This window comes from Hemicordylus capensis, chromosome 2 (assembly GCF_027244095.1).
Source record: "Hemicordylus capensis ecotype Gifberg chromosome 2, rHemCap1.1.pri, whole genome shotgun sequence".
Taxonomy (NCBI): Eukaryota; Metazoa; Chordata; class Lepidosauria; order Squamata; family Cordylidae; genus Hemicordylus; species Hemicordylus capensis.
In genome coordinates, this window is record NC_069658.1 from 168,481,721 (window position 1) to 168,495,194 (window position 13,474).

The window sequence follows — 13,474 nt, forward strand, 5'->3', positions numbered from 1 at the left end:
ATGAGACCAAATTACTCTTTAACAAGACATGGGATTAAGAAACGGTAAGCTCATTCACACGAGCAGCCCTACCTGGGTTTCCACAGCCCTAGGGAAGCCACCTAGTGGTGCAGCGGGGAAATGACTTGCCTAGAGAGCAAGAGGTTGCTGGTTAGAAAGCCTTCTGGTATGTTTCCCAGACTATGGGCAACTCCTATATCGGGCAGCAGCAATATAGGAAGATGCTGAAAGGCATCATCTCATACTGCGCGGGAGGAGTAAAATGGTGAACTCGTACCAAAGACGACCACAGAGCTCTGTGGGCACCAGGAGTCGAAATCGACTTGATAGCACACTTTCCTTTACCCAAGGAGGGCTGCTCATGTAGAGCACCGGGATCAGTCTCCATCCTGACGCTCTTCACCAGGGTGTCCTGGGTTTTGTACCCGGACTAATAAGGAGGTAGAAGGGTATGAGCACACCCTTCTACCACACTCCCCGGTCGTGTGAATGCTTGGGCTGCCTACAGAGCCAGGTGGCAAGCGTGCCTGGCAACAGGGAAATCCCCCAGTGTACTGTGCTTCTGGCGCAGTGCATTGTGGGACGCCAGAGAACTTCCTTGCTCGCTGTGACACTACTTGTGTGCTGTGCAAGTGGCAGAACTTTCAGAGGAAGGGTGATCGTGTGCGGGGAGGCAGGTAGGAACCTGCCTCCCCACCCTCACACTGGTTGTGTGGACGGCCTTGGTGATTCAAGTAACAAAAATTCTAACTAGTAACAAATATCAGATGAATTTATTAAATAACCTCACATAAATGTATACTGCTAAATATTTAAGCCAGGTGATGTGAAGAAGCTGCAATTATTATTATTGTTGTTGTTGTTGTTATTATATCAAATCATATATATATAATATTATAATATTATAACTATAGTAATAATAAATAAATAAATAAATAATGGCGGCGATGATTATGACGACGACGACAATGAATGCATTACTTAACAAGCCTGGAATGCATGGGACTAAATAACTGTGTTGCTTGTAACACAAGTTGTAACTTGTAACAAATATCAAATTAACTTATTAAATAACTTCACATGTAACATACCACTAACTATTGAAGCCAGATGAAATGAGGAAGCCACAGATAACTGTATTGGTTAATAATTAAATAACCTAGCTATCGAGCTCACACAAAAAATTAGTCCTAATCGATTTTCACCTGAAAAAGTTATTTCTTGCTCTTTAATATTCTGCTGTTTTCTTCGTTCAAGCTGTTGAAAGGTATGTTGTATGCATGCAGGCCAGGGTGGTGACATTGGCTCAGGAAGAAGGTTTTGAGGATGCCACAAACCTGGGAGAAATGTGGCTGGGCAGACACATAAAGAGCTGGGAGGGAAGGCAAACATTTCATGTGTGAATTAAGGTTAAAGCTGAAAATCTTTCACTGCTTTCACCCACATCAAAAACAAATATAAGTAACAAAGGTGGCAAGGCCAGATACTAGGCAGACTCCGCTAGAAGCTGATCTCATGTAGAATAATTAAAATATTATTAAATTATGTAGCTAGGTGCTAAGAGCTAATGCATGCACTGAAGATTATGGGGTTTTGAAACATGCAATTGAATTTCATTAAGAAAAATGTTATGTTCTTATAGGCAAAACAGATATAGCACAAGGTATAGCAGAAGAGATCACATTGCATCTCCCATCTTCTTTTTTTAAACCGACCTTCTAAATCAGCCACAAGAGCTTTGATTTCGATCAGAATAGCAATCCTCTGAAAGGGGCAGTTTCTCCTTATGCCATTTTGTAGATCTAAATCTTGCTGAAGATTCTGTATGCCCACCACCCATGGGAAAAACACTGGTCACTATATTGAGCCTGGTTTTTTTTTCCCCCATGGGGCAGGGGGGTTCATAAGAACATAAGAACAGCCCTGCTGGATCAGGCCCAAGGCCCATCTACTGTAGTCCAGCATCCTGTTTCACACAGTGGCCCACCAGATGCTACTGGAAGCCTCAGGCAGGAGTTGAGGGCAGGCCCTCTCTCGTGCTGTTACTCCCCTGCAACTGGTACTCAGAGGCATCCTACCTTTGAGGCTGGAGGTGGCCCACAGCCCTCCAACAATATACATACAATAGCAATAGTTCATACAATAGCAACTTCAAGCACAAGTGCACCTAGGTAATTTTGGAGCCTGGATGTCATGGCCTTTGGGCGGGGGAGGCGGGCACTCCTTGCCATCCCCACTACTGCCACAAAATAAGCTGCAATACACTATCTCTTACACCAGAACATACTCAGGAAAAGCTGGAAACTTTTTGTGTTTTTAGAAGAAATTAGAATTTCTTCTAAGTATCTGAATACAATACTTCCCACTAACCTGCACATACCACATTTTGAATGGACAGTCCTGCCACTTAAATTAGAAGAATGCACTGTTTTTTAGACTAGAACATGCTCAGAGAAAGATGGAAACTTTTTCTTCTTATTATTTTTAGAAGAAATTATAAATAAGGTACTTCCCACTGACCTGCACATACCACATTTGGCATGGAAAGTCCTGCCACTTAAAGATGCAGTCTGCAGCAGGCCTGGATTGGGTCTGCCCCTCCCCCCCAATGTCCCATCAGGTACTGGGGTGGCTGCACCACGTGGGACAGCCAAATGCATGACTCTAAGGGGGGCTGCAGCCCACTAATCTCCTGTGTGTGGGGGGGTTGAGGGTTGAGTGGGCCTGCCTGTGGCACAGCCATCCCGGCCCCCAGCAGAACATTTGCCCACTCCCACTCCAGTGTGGAGGACTGGACATCTGCCCGGAGGTCCGATCCAAAGGGCGCCTCTGGCTTCAGGGGAATATTATGGATTAGTAATGATTTCATGGGAGGAAGGGTTAGCCCCTTCTTCATTGCTGTTCTGGTCAAATTCAGAGCCCCCAGCACCTTTGTTTAAGTTGGGGATCTGAGCATGGATCTGTTTCAGCTCTCAGAAACCAAGCACACAGGCCATCACACCTTCTCCCATCACAGAAGTTGGTGCGTCTCTTCAAACTGAGTTAATTCATAAAGATGATGTCTGCAGAAATGCCTGCCTCTGAGGCAAGTTCCCAAATACAACCACAGGGACTGGACAGCAAAGGAAGACGCTTTTGCTTCTTTTCTGGCATTTGTGGAAGCAAATGTTTGCACCACCAAAAAGGGGAAAGTATTAGGCTGCCTACATGAGGTCTTACCAATGAGTAGCCATATTGCAGTCCTAATCTGGCACATTCCCGCTTCATAATATGTAGATCTGTATGCAAATGTAACTGAGCAGCAGTCTGCTTTCATCACAAGATTAGTCTGAATATTGAAAAGAAACAGGTTGCTGGCAAATGGCCTGGAAAGCTGAATTATCGGCATGAACTGGATTGACCAGTCTTGGGAGAATTGCTCGTAACAAAAAACTCATTAGCTGCTCCTGTTTGCCTGCTTGCACGACGAGTGGCGGACCTGGAGTCACACTGGGACAGGAGATGTGAAGTGGCAGCCAGTAGCCACAGTTGCCTGAATCACTCCACAGAGGACCCTTTTTCAAGGGCTGGCCACGTAGGAGCCCCCAAACTGTCCACAGACTGAACAACACTCTGTAATAATCAGTGTGCAGAGAAATCTCACAGGGAAGAGGCTGAGTCTTTGTTTAAACACCCGCCCACTAAATGTCATCAGCTGTCAGAACATCCCATGTTTGGCGAACTTCCACTCCCAACTGTTCCCTGAGGGCCCTCTCAGGCTCTTGTTCTTAGCTCAAAACTGTGCTGCCCTTAATCAGCTACTGGGAACTGGATGGAGTGTGTGTGTGTTGGTTATCTTTAATCCAAGTATTGCAGCCAGGGGCATAGCTATAATTGAATAAGGTGGGACAAATGTCCCTGGGCCCTGAAGGAGTGGAGGGGGCACTGCATGTGGAGGGCATGGTTTTATTTGCACAGAGCAAGAGAACAGTCATGTGGAGAATGCCTTGTTTTTCACCATGTCCTCACTGTTCTTACGAAGCAGGTGGGGGGAGAAGTTGGGGGGCTCAGGTGATAGGGGCCCATTTTTTGGTCTCCTTTATGTCCAACTTTGCTATGCCCCTGAGAGCAGCTGTTTGTTGTTGCAGGTGACCCAAAGGTCATTACTCAAGAAAGTGTGCCTGTTGCAGCCTTTCCTCAGCACTCCACTCCCCCATCAATGCATGACTGAGGCACCTGGCAGGAGGAGTGGTCTGTTGATGATATGATTGACAATGCCCTCCCCCCATTTTTAATGTGGGTTTTTTTGGTCTCCACAGCAGGAAGGTAGAGTGAGCAGTCCCTCTCTGAGAGAGAACAGACCACAACAGTAGACCCCACATTGGTGGTGCTAAGAGTGGCAGGGGAGCCCACTTGCTCTGAGCCTGGTTCCAAAGATGGCTCAACCTGTCTGCCTTCCACCAGCACCCCAGCAAGTGGCAGGAAGTGATGTCTGCCCTCAGCTGCAATGAGCTAGGATTTCCTGCTGAGGGAAGCTGTGGCCAGAGCCTAGTGGTCAGTCACCCCAGGGTATAATTTCAAATTAATGTTTCTCATTTTGCTAAGGGGTCCGGGTTGGGGGGAGCCCGAAGTTGACCTTCTGGGTCTAGAGAAGAGTGAGGAAGATTCCCTCTGCCATTCTTCTGACTCGGAAGAAGAAAGGGGTGGGAGGTACAGTATGTGAAAAATCTCCCATTCTTAGGTAGCCTCTCCCACAGCTCTTGTTTCAAAACTCAGCACTTCCCCCGGGGGAAGTATTTTCTCCCAAGCACTGCCCTATCTTGCCTTTCTGACTCACTCATTTTTCTCCCCCACTTGCCAACCTGGAAAGTAAAGGGAGGGGATAGAGGAATGGGCAGCAAGAGCTGGTATTTGCCTGGATCTGAAGGGGAAGGTGAGGAGGCAGAATCAGTCCAGCCTGTTCATTTCCAGCTTTGGGGATCTGATTAGTTTGGCAAGTATGGTAATTTTTTTAAAAAATCATTTTAAAAAATTCTTAGTCCTGTTTCTTCACTAAAACCCAAGTGCACAAATAAAATATAAAATTAATTTAAAAAGAATAAGGCAGTGGTGGGATTAAGGAAACAAGCAATTATATGCTGGAAGAAACCATTTCAGGAAGGGATTAATTACAAAGGTCAGTCCCCTGCTAACTTGGCAAAGAGGAACCTTTTAATAAGAACATAAGAACAGCCCTGCTGGATCAGGCCCAAGGCCCATCTAGTCCAGCATCCTGTTTCACACAGTGGCCCACCAGATGCCACTGGATGCCTACAGGCAGGAGCTGAGGGCATGTCCTATCTTCTGCTGTTACTCCCCTGCAACGAGTATTCAGAGGCATCCTGCCTCTGAGGCTGGAGGTGGCCTATAGCCCTCTGACTAGTAGCCATTGATAGACCTATCCTCCATGAAGTCATTCAAACCCCTCTTAAAGCCATCCAGGTTGTTGGCTGTCACCACATCCTGTGGCAGAGAGTTCCACAAGTGGATCACGCGTTGTGTGAAAAAGTACTTCCGTTTGTTGGTCCTAGACCTCCTGGCAATCAATTTCATGGAGTGACCCCTGGTTCTAGTGTTGTGTGAGAGCGGGGGGGAATCTCTCTCTCTCCACTTTCTCCATGCCATGCATGATTTTATAGACCTCTATCATGTCTCCCCGCAGACGTCTTTTTTCTAAACTAAAAAGCCCCAGGTGTTGTAGTCTTGCCTCATAAGAAAGGTGCTCTAGGCCCCTGATCATCTTGGTTGATCATGTGGCGATTCTCTTTATTGAGCAGGGGGAGAGTAACTGGCCCTATCCACCCACATCACAGCACCTCCAGTGACTGTTGCTGGTGTCTAACTCATGTTGCTTTTTTAGACTGTGAGCCCTTTGGGGACAGGGATCCATCTTATTTATTTATTTTTTAAACCGCCCTGAGCCATTTTTGGAAGGGTGGTATAGAAATCGAATGAATGAATGAATGAATGAATGAATATTGCCAGGAGAAGCAATAGATTTTTGAGATGTGTTGTTTTATTACATTTACTATTTTTTTTAACTACTATGGCGATGAATATTTATACACCACTTTTCAACAAAAGTTTCCAAATAAATTTTCCAAATTTCTCTTTTTATAGAGAAATAAAAAGAAATAAAGATGGCTCCCTGTCCCCAAGGGCTCACAATTGAGAAAGATAGAAGATAGACATCAGCAACAGCCACTAGAGGGATGCTGTTGTGCTGGGGCTGGATAGGGCCAGTTGCTCTCCCGCTGCTCAATAAAGAGAAAGGTGCCTCTTTGCTCAGTTAGCAGGGGAAAAATATTTTTAAATATATTTTTCTTGGATGTTAAAAGTAAATGTTTTCAATTGATAGTGGTTTTTAAAAATTATTTATTGCCATCAGCTATAATTTCAGCACTTTGATTTAATTTTAAAAAGTCAATTTGGGGTGGAGGAAATGATCAGCTTTGTTCAGCTACCCGCTTTGAGCTTGTGACCTTCCTGCCATTCAAGCAGCAGCTGATGGCTCCTTGCTGGCAGCTCCTGTCCTAGCAAATGGGCCTTTCCCAGATGGCAGGCTTAATGGGGTTACACAATTGATCATTACTCACATAGAAGCTGCAGCCTGAAGCTGAAATAAGAACAATCCTGGGGGCTGTTGTCCCTCTGTTCCTTTTAAATTGTTTCCACGGACCATTCATACTGCTTGCTCCCAGGTCTTTCTCAGGGCCCTTCTGGCCAATGCCTTTCTAGAGTAGAACAGAAAAGTTTCCTCCCCCCGCCCACTGCACATGCATGTGTGCGTTTCTAAAAACTTCCATTCATTTAAAAATGAATGGAAATAAATTAGAAATTTATTTTTTTCAAAATAAATATTTTCAAAACTTGTTTTTAGGAGGTCTTCTGCAATACCACTGACTTGCAACATCAATGCCAACATAGACCACCCCCTCCCCCCACTACATAAAGCCTGCATTAAAAATGGCACTCTTCTCCTAGGTCTTTTGTCTCCGCATTGGGGTCAAGGGGCCCTTTTTGATGTCACTTTTATTTATTTTCTGATTTGTTTTGTTTTGACTTCCACAAGACCAGGTGGGAAGGAGCCTGCCTGGCTGCTTGCTTGGCTCCCTGCCCCACCTGTCCTCCTGGCCAGAAAGCAGCTGCAGAGGAAATGGGGAGAGCAAGCCAAGCCAGCCAGGCGGGCAGAGAAGTGGATCCTTTTTTATTTACCTTTCTCCCTCTCGATGCAGAGGCCCACTTAGTGACAGACCTTGGGGATCAGTTCCATGGCCTCCTGTCTCGGAGGGGCCCTCCAAATGATCTCAGGATCCACAAAACCACCGACTCGGCACAGTCGAGCAGATCACCCAGCAATTTTTTTTAAAAACCCCGCAAAAAACCCCAAGGCTTTAGGAACAGTTGCTCTATCACTGTGTCCTTGCCATACATTTCAGAAGAAACATCGGGGTGCTTTGAAGTATCTCACAAAGCTGTGTAAAAAGTGGAATGTTTTAGCATGGGCATAATTCAGGCTAAAGTCCAATGACAGGGAAAAACCTGAATCGTGTGTGGAATGCACCTCAATATTTCTCAGGGACCTTGAGGTAAATACCCCCGATGTGCAAACGCACACACACTACTCCTGGGGTACTTTGAAGTAAACTTGCCATCTGGGAATGGCCCATAGAGAGCAAGTGAACTTGCTGCAGAGTGAGTCAGCTGTTGCCCACTCGCTTGCTGAAAAGGCTGCTTGCAGGCATAGGAAGAATCCCTACTATGCTCCCCATCTGTTGTAGCTTTAAATGGTTCCTGCTTCTCCTGGCCACCAGCATTACTAAATTTGGCTGTTTATCTACTTGTTTTCTGAATTCTGTTTTCTCTTTGTAGTCATAATCTTACAATTTGCTCATTAATTTATTTAATATATGTTGTTAGTAGTGCATTTACACTCTGATGAAAAAGGTAGGTTGCTAACATTATCAGTGCCCTCCTCTTTATTATTATTATTATTTTTACATTTTTATATCCTGCTCTTCCTCCAAGGAGCCCAGAGCGGTGTACTACTTACTTGAGTTTCTCCTCACAACAACCCTGTGAAGTAGGTTAGGCTGAGAGAGAAGTGACTGGCCCAGAGTCACCCAGCTAGTATCATGGCTGAATGGGGATTCGAACTCAGGTCTCCCTGGTCCTAGTCCAGCACTCTAGCCACTGCACCACGTTGGCTCTTTAAACAAAATGAAAAAGAGAGAGGCAAAACTCTTGGTGTGGGAGAAAAGAGATTGTGTAGCAGGGTGTGGTAATGCCTATGCAACAAGGAAATGCCAGGCAAGCAAAGCCAAAAGGCTGAATTTTTGTAATAAAGCCATCAAACTCTGAGAATAATATTCAGATGATGGGCAACAATGTTAGCCTCACTTGTTACTTACAGTACATTGATAAATCAGGGGAAATTCCAGCTGAATGGAGGGAAGTAATAATGGTTCTTCTAGTATATAAGAAGAGTGGCAGAGAAAACCCAGCTAACCACAGACCCATTAGTTTTCTTGATGTTTAATTGCTCCTCCAATCTGGCTAACAAGTCAGAAGTCTTGAATATGCTTTCCCAACATGACACCTGTTAGTCAGACTGGAGGACTAGATAGTGACTAACAATATAATGGCATCCCAGCCTGGGAAAAGTTATGGAAGAATGATTTAAAATTCACTGCTTGTTATACTTTGAAGGAAAATTATTATAAAATGATGTACAGATGGTATTTGGCACCAAAAAAACTGGCATTAATGTATAAAAATGTTTCAAACAAATGTTGGAAGTGTGGGGATTCTGAAGGTACTTTTTTTCATATGTGGTGGACTTGTGGGAAGGCTAAGGCCTATTGGGACATGATATATAATGAATTAAAGAAAATATTTAAAGTGACATTTCCTAAGAAGCCAGAATCCTTCCTGCTAGGAATAACACAAGGAGAAATTTCTACAAATAACTTAACTTTTTTCCTGTATATTTCTACGGCGGCTAGAATAATATATGCACAGAAATGGAAGACTAATGAATTGCCTTCAAAAGAAGATTGGCTGATAAAAACTTTGGAATATGTAGAGATGGCAAAACTTACAACACTGATAAAAGATCAAAGCTTAGAACATTTCAGGGAAGATTGGAAACCTTTTTTGTTGTACTTAAAGAATTATTTTCCTAATATGGATCTTACAGCTGGATTTGAAGTTTGAAATGCAGGTTGGGTAGACTAATGGTTTTTTCTTTTTTCTTTAAGCTTTAATTTTGTGTTTTTAAAATTAATATTATAATAAGGTAAACTTTATAGTTTTTACTTCACGAAAAGAGGTGCGCGGGAAGTCCAATTGTGTTTATTATGGATGTTATGATTATTGTTAAAAATTAATTTAAAAAAATTAAAACAACAACAACAATATATTGGCATGTGAGCAAGCAAGTTTTCAAACTGCTAGATCAACAGTTGAGCACTAAATGCAAATCAAATCTTTTGACCTTTCTATCTGTTCCTCATGTCCTATCCTTGATTGCTGGTTTGACCTTTTGCAATCATAATTTTTCCCCTTTTAAAAAGGTTTTTTAATGTTTCACTATGTCTGTAAACTGCTTTGAGACTGTTAAATGAAAGCAGCATATTGAATGAAAATAAATAAATCCTGCAGTTTTGGAGGAATACTAAACCATCTAAAGTATGGGCAGTGTTCAAAAAGGCCTTGCTTTAGAGTTTCAAAGGGGCACTTATAATTTCACATTCATTTGGGATCATTTATTTTTCAGGCAACAAATGAACTATAAGTTGGAAGCAACAAAGCTGCCCCCAGGCTGAAATTCCAGCATCAGCACTAATGCATCTAGGGTGCATGTGTGTACATAATTTGAATGACTGGGCTGCTGTGGAAATGGCTCCACTAGTTGTTGTTGTTTTAATTTAAATTGCTCTGCAGGACCAAGCTCAGACCTGCCAGGTTGCATCAGAAGCTGGGACGTTTTCCACACAGAGTGTTTAGCTCATATCTCTGTTGGAATGGAGGGTGTGCCAGATTTATATTGGCCAGATTGACCCCAAAGTTCTTGCGAGCTATTGGGGGACACTTCACACACAATTTGGGTTTTTCATTGTGCATTAGAGTGTAGCCTGACTTATAGCCAGGGTTAAAATAAAATCCACTTTTTGCATCAATTTGGGGGGGGGGGCAACTTCGAACTCGCAGTAAAGCCTGCTGTGTGAAAAACACCCTGCTGTGATGACTGGCTGGGACCAGTGATGTAACAAGTCCAGTTTCCACCCCACTTTAAGGGGGGAGGGGCTTATCTGTTCTAAAATTATTTGGCCTTTTAAAAAAAGACAATGGGATAAATGTACATTTATTGAACAAATGTACTGCCAGGTATAGTTAAGAGTATGCTGTATTATGTTTTTACAGTATATTCTTGTTGGTTAAGTTTGTTTTGCAATTGGCCCAACTAATTCACTTAATAAGTAGGATGGCAAGATAGCGGCCATCTGCTCCCAACTGCTCAACTGTCTCCACCTGTTGGCTTTTGTTTTTGATATCGTCCCAAACACTAACAAAACATCCAGATGTGCATACAAGGAGAAGACTGGACTTGTCTATTCTTGGATCTTTTTAATTTCTCCATTACGTTTTCCCATAAAAACAGAGTCAAGGCTTTTCTTATGGGTCTTTAGTAAGGGACTTAGTGAAAACTATGCTCCCTGGACTCTGCACTCTACACACCTCAAGGCACAGAGAGTCCTGGATTTTTAATCCTAGGAATTTCTGCCTTTTGCTACAGATCTCCTGTAACCAAAGCAGCTTTGAGTACCAGTCTATTGTATAATTTAGGACAAGTAATAGCTAGACACAATGTTTTGCTTTTAATTACTTTGGCTATGATTTTTTTTTTTAGTGGGTTAAGTAATAAACCTAATTTCTTGGTTAATTGTACCTGACCTGAGGGGTGGCATTCTAATAGGTTTAGCTTACATTAATGCCTTTATCCTTTGGGCCAAGTTACTAAGAAAAGAACATTAACCTTTTAGGGGATGGGGTGCTTGAAGTGTGGAAGACATATAAGACAGATCTCTAAACTGAAGCAAGTACTCCTCATATGCATCAAAAGCTTCTATTGCTGACTCAATAAATGGTGAAATTTGTGTGTGTTCGTTTGTTTATTTGATTTATATACCACCTCACCCAGATGGCTCTAAGAGGTTCACAAATATAAAAACAGATTAAAAAACAAATAAATAACTCCATTAAAACAAAATTAAAACCAGTTTCAAATAATTTCAGTGCTCACTAAAGGCCAGACTAAAACAATATGTTTTTAGGGCTCTTTTAAAGGCTGCTAAAACTCTTAAGGCTCTAATATCTATAGGGAGCACATTCCAGAGCCCAGGAGCAGCTACAGAGAAGGTCCAACCCCACGTCTCTGCCAGATGAGCTGGTGGCAGCTGGAGACGGACTTCTCTTGATAACCTTGAAGTGCGGTGGAGATCATACTGAAGAAGGCGCTATCCCAGTTCTAAGCCGTTTAGGACTTTAAAGGTAATCACCAGCACTTTGTATTTTGCCTGGCAGTCAGTACAGCTGCTTTAAACAGGCATAATATGGTATCTCTGAGAAACCCCAGAAACCAGTCTGGCTGCTGCATTTTGAACTAACTGAAGTTTTCAAATGAGATACAACAAAGGCAGCCCCTTGGAGAGCACATTGCAATAGTCTAGCCTAGAAGTTACCAGTGAATGACCATGCGCACACTTTTATTTAAGTGAGCTTGCTAGCAGGGACAGGATCACAGCTGAACTCTCCAGAAATCTTACCTCTTGTTCCATCTTCTTCTCACTCCATCATCTTTAGAACAAACTGTTCCATATTTGCTAAGGTGCACAGAAACAACACCCACTGCTTAATATTTGCCAAGGTTTTGTAAATGGTAATTACATCCCCCTTGCCACTCCTTTTCTGCTTTTCTCTGCATTTTTTTCTGACCCCAATCAATTTCATTCCTGCTGACAAATCTGGCAAGGCAGTTAGTAATTAAATCAATTGTCAGTCTCAGAGGAGGGAGAGAAATGAGCAGCAGCTACAAGAGCTGACTGTCACTGAGGCACTTAAGCTTGTGGATTTTAGGCACTGCAGCACCAAGTTAACATAACCAGGGGTTGCCAACCTTTTTCTAGCAAGGCACCTATGCTTTTTGCATGATAAGCAGAAATTCAGCGGGTGAAACTTTTCCCTGGAAAGTAGATGCATTGAGGGGAAAGTTTCACCCGCTGAATTTCAGTTTGTTGGTGGCTATTAAAAGAATAGCTATAAAACTTTTAAAGACACAAGAATCCTGTTAGGAAAGAAGCTGGCAATCTACAGCCAGTATGTGGCTCACGCTCCACACCAGAATCTGCATAATCTCAAAGACTAATAGGATTACCATTTAACAATATTCAGAATGGAAGGCAACACTAGGTTGAAGCTCAGAACCTGTCTTTCAGTGCCAAAACTAATTCCTATAATTGTGTGTGTGTGTGTGTACACTTGCAATTTTTTAAGATGTCAGCTTGGAAAGTGAGGTTGGTTGTGCCCTCTGGTACATTCGGAGCTCGTCATCTCTCCAGTTCCAGTGGAGACGTCCACAAAAATTAATACTACTTCCTGTCTTCCAGAGTTGAGCCACAGCATTGAAAAGAGGCTCTGCTTCTACGCCATAGGATAGGAAGCCCTGGTTCAGTCAAATCATGGAAGAGCTGTAAATCACTTACAACACTATTTTGTAAGTGATCTGACCAAGGATCACACCAAGGATCTGACCCTCCCAGTCCCACACTCTGTTTAGTGGTGGCCCAAGACATCTGTGCACCTGAGGCAATGTGCCATCCCCGCTCATGCACACCCTCCTTCTAGAGTTGCCATGCCTCCAAGAATTTTGGGTTTCACCTGGATTTTAAGCATCTCACCCAGAAAGCTGAGCTCTAGCCCTTGTAGAAGCAGTCAAGCGGAGTTATGGAGCAAAATGTGCAGTCACTCTTCTGCTCAAAAATTATTTTCAAGCCAATTTACATAATATGCAAATCAGGCACCTGGATTTGGAAAACCAGAATATGGCAACCATACCTCCTACCCTGCCTACCTTCCCCCCCACAAGTGATGGCAGTGACTGATTTCATGCAAATACACACACACACACACTCACTCACCTCTGCTGCCTCCTTCTTTGCAACAGTGATAGCTGCCACAATGCACTGCATGTACCATCTTCCACATCCTCCCCCATGAGCCAATTCGCTGATTATGAAAAGGGGAAATTCATTATAAGAATTCATTATAAGCCCAGCGGTGCATGATGAAGGAAATGGAGAAGGTAGAAGAAGGTGTGCGCACGGCTCACCCTGTGCCAGGGAAGGTGGCAACAGCAAAAAGGGGGAGGAGGTCAGGAGGAAAAGGAAAGAGCTGC

General features: G+C 43.3%; 1 long non-coding RNA gene across 1 annotated transcript; it reads right to left on the reverse strand.

The window, feature by feature from the left end:
* Nucleotides 1-970: 970 nt before the first annotated feature.
* LOC128342275 (uncharacterized) lies at nt 971-12,109 on the reverse strand. Its single transcript, XR_008314883.1, has 3 exons — nt 11,847-12,109; nt 6,615-6,752; nt 971-1,372 (listed from the first exon to the last, which is right to left on the reverse strand). It is a non-coding gene; the product is annotated as an uncharacterized LOC128342275 (long non-coding RNA).
* Nucleotides 12,110-13,474: the final 1,365 nt, after the last annotated feature.